We start from the raw sequence: 3,804 nt of genomic DNA, 5'->3' as shown, positions 1-3,804 counted from the left end.
GCTCTGACAGGGCAGAGCAAATGGAGCCTCCCGTCCTCCGCCGTCACATGAGGTGGAGGATGAAACGCCTGCAGTACCCAAGGCCCCATGACAGTGGACTGCACCTTGGGAATGTAGTTTGGAACCGGGTGCAGGATGGCCCTCACATTACCTGGGGCAAACTCCAGGCATCGGGGAGCAACCGAAAGAGCCTGGAGGTCCCCCATCCTCCTCAGAGAGGTGATAGCAAGGAGGAAGGCCATCTGCAGGGTCAGGTACTTTTCCTCAGCCGACTCAATGGGTTCGAAGGGGGCCTCAGCCAAAGCTTCGAGAACCACCGCCAGATCCCACTAGGGAATCCTAGGGCGAGTCACAGATCTCATCCTCTGGTTCCCACGGAGGAACTGCACGACCAGGGGAAGCCTCCCCAGACACCCATCCCTCAAAGGGACGTGGAAAGCCGAAATGGCTGCCACGTAAACCTTGAGGGGGGATGGGGAAAGGCCCGCAGAGAAGCGGTCCTTCAGAAACTCCAGCACCTGAACCACCGGGCAGGTAACAGGTTCCAGCATGCGTCCTCTGTATCGGGCAGAGAAGACGTTCCACTTCAGGCCAAACATCCTCCGTGTAGACGGGGCCCTGGAGCAGAGGAGAGACTCGACCGCTCCTGCCGTCAGGCCCGCCTCTAGGTACTGGGCCCCCTCAAGGGCCAGACCCACAGTCGCCACAGGGCGGGGCAAGGGTGAAGAACCCGGCCATCTTCCTGGGACAGCAGGTCCCTCCTCAGAGGGACCTCCTCAGAGGGACCTGCTGTCCGAGGAAGCGCCACCAGGTCCGAGAACCACACTCGGGTCGGCCAGAATGGCGCTACCAGAAGCGGGCGGATGCCCTCCCGACGGGCCCTCTCCAGGATCTCCGGGAGCAGAGCGACTGGGGGAAAAGCGTACAGACGCAGCCTCGGCCACTCCCGCACCATGGCGTCCAGCCCTAGCGGGGCCGGCGGCATCAGGGAGAACCACAGAGCACATTCCGTAGTCTCCCGAGACGAAAACAAGTCCACATCTATAGGTCCGAACCTTACGCACAAGGACTCCACCACCTCAGGGTGGAGCCGCCATTCCCCGGGCCTCAGCCCCTGTCTCGACAGCAGGTCCGCACCCTGATTTTGAAGCCCAGGGATAAACATTGCTCTTGGAGAGAGCAGTCTCCGCTTGGACCACAGGAGGATCTGAAGCGCCAGTCTGCAGAGAGGGCGCGAGCGCAGACCCCCCTGGTGATTCAGATAGGCCACCACTGCTGTATTGTCGGACCTGACCAGCACGTAGTGACCCAGGAGTGCAGGCAGGAAGCTCCTCAGAGCCCGAAACACGGCCAGCATCCCGAGGCAATTGATGTGCCATGACGAGTGATGCTCCTGCCAAACACCCCTCGCAGAGCGGTCATCCATGACCGTGCCCCACCCGGTGAGGGAAGCGTCGGTCGAAACGATTTCACGGCGACAGGGTGCCCCCAGCGCGGGTCCTTGGGACAGGAACCAAGGCTTCTTCCACCCCGATAGGGCACGAAGACATTTGTGCGCAGCCCGTATCAGGCGGAACGGGTTTCCCCTCGGGGGAACCCCTTGGATTTCAGCCACCACTGCAGGGCCCTCATGTGCAGAAGACCAGAAGGTATCACGCTGGAAGCAGCTGCCATGAGGCCCAACACCCTCTGGAAGTGGTTCACTGTGATGGCGCGGCCCAGCCTCACAATCCTCACCGTGGCCAGAACAGACTCGACACCAGCCGGAGACAGACGTGCCAGCATCGTCAACGTGTCCCACACCACCCCTAAGAACACAGTCCTTTGGGCGGGTGCTAGCACTTGTTGTTGCTGTCCCTTGTTGAGCCTCAGCCCCAAACGAAGAAGACGATACAAGGACAACATCTCGATGCCGAACTGCCAACTCCCGAGACCGAGCCAGGAGAAGCCAGTCGTCGATGTAATTGAGGACCCGGATGCCCTGGAGCCGCAGAGGGGCCAGTGCTGCATCCATACACTTGGTGAAAGTGCCAGGCCGGAGGGAAGAACCTGACATTTGTACGCCACGCCCCAAAGGTGAACCTCAGGAACTTCCTGTGGGAAGGACGAACGGAGACGTGGAAGCATGTGACCCTCAGATCCACGGTGACAAACCAGTCCTCGGACCGGATGTGACAAACAACGGCGGGGATATAGAGCATCTTGAACCTGTGTCACCTCAGTGGCCGGTTCAGAACCCGCAGATCCAGAATAGGGTGCAGGTCTCCGTCCTTCATGGGAACCAGGAAGCAGCGGCTATAGAAACTGGACCCACAGGCCAGCGGAGGAACAAGCTCCACGGCCCCCGTCTCCAGCAGCGAGTGCACTTCCTGTCCCAACACCAGGCCCTGGTCCGGGCGCCCCCCTCCCTCGAGGGGGACCGCGAGAAGCCACACTCCATCTCAGGCGCTGACGGTGGGTGGCCCATCTCCAGCAACAGGCCCACCTGGTAGGCCTGAAAAACCGCCATGGTGTGCAGGCTTGATCCAGCCTGGCCGGCCGCCACATACGCTGTCCCCACAAGCGAGGAAGACACGGTCCCGTCGGCAGCGCCAGGTGGCTGAAAGACGACGTCTGGGGAGAGAGGTAACTCGCCAGAGTGTCTTCAACCCACGGCATCGTCATCACATTGCCATATCCCAGCAGCTGGGGAGTAGAAAGCCAGGCAGAGTAAGATTTATCCCATGATTTACACAACTCACCGTGCAAATCCGGGAAAAACGTCAACAACCGGCGCGGGGGCATGAAGTGGCTCTGCAGGAAGCGATCATCCAGTCTGCCACCGGTGGTAAGCTCCCTGACAGCCTGTGGCCAATCCAGACCGCGTTTTGCCACAGATCGTGACATCACAATCGGGCGCGACGCTCCTCCGATGACGTCCGCCCGACACTCGGAAGTCCTCTCCCTCCTCCACGCTGCCCACAGCGCAGCACAACAAGCTCCTCAGAGCCAGAGTGCAACCGCTACGTCGTTCAGCGTCCCCGAACAGAAGAAGCCGAGAGCCCGGCCCACGAACGGGGACTGGGGGAGTCGGAACCGGCAAACAAAGGACGAGACGGAGCAACAGCCGCGGGGCCCAAGCCACGGGGAGAGCGTTTCTGGCCGTCCGCGGAAAAGAGGGCCGTGCGGGACCTCAGTACACGCACGGGCAGGGCCTCGCAATGGACACAAACAGCCCCCTCGAGAGCTGCCGTGGCGTGCGACAGGCCCAAACAAGCAACACACAGCTCATGAGAGTTTCCTACCGAGATGGAACGCGTGCAGGGAGACACACATCTCCGGAACTGGTTAACTGCTTGGACATACTGCAGCTTCCAGGTGACTAGGATACATGGAATTTTTCAAACACAACATCAACCAACGTGCCTTCTGAATAGAAAAAAGCTAATGAGCTATGTGCCGGTGTGCTTATGTGTACCTACAGTTTTGCCGTCACATGCTACCGTTCTCACTAGGACCAATAGGATTGGAGTAGTTTTCATTCGCATTCAGCCCTGTCATGCCTAAAGGTGTTCCCATAGTGTCGTAACCGACGCAGTTTGAGTTCCCCTCGAAGGGGAACCTCAACATCATCTCTGCAGTTGCCAGAAACAGAAAAACCGACAGCAAGCTTTAATAATTCACAAGTAGCTACAGTACATGCAGGGTTTAGGTGTGTGATGGCGGTGGATGTACTGTTTGTTCAAAACAACTGTTATGGGGGCGTGTGAGGATTGGACCCAAATGCAGAGAGGAGAATGGCAGGCAGGCAGGTGGGGGTAAACA

The sequence above is a fragment of the Etheostoma cragini genome, chromosome 6, assembly GCF_013103735.1.
Source record: "Etheostoma cragini isolate CJK2018 chromosome 6, CSU_Ecrag_1.0, whole genome shotgun sequence".
Classification (NCBI taxonomy): Eukaryota; Metazoa; Chordata; class Actinopteri; order Perciformes; family Percidae; genus Etheostoma; species Etheostoma cragini.
Note: the sequence above shows the minus strand (reverse complement) of the source record.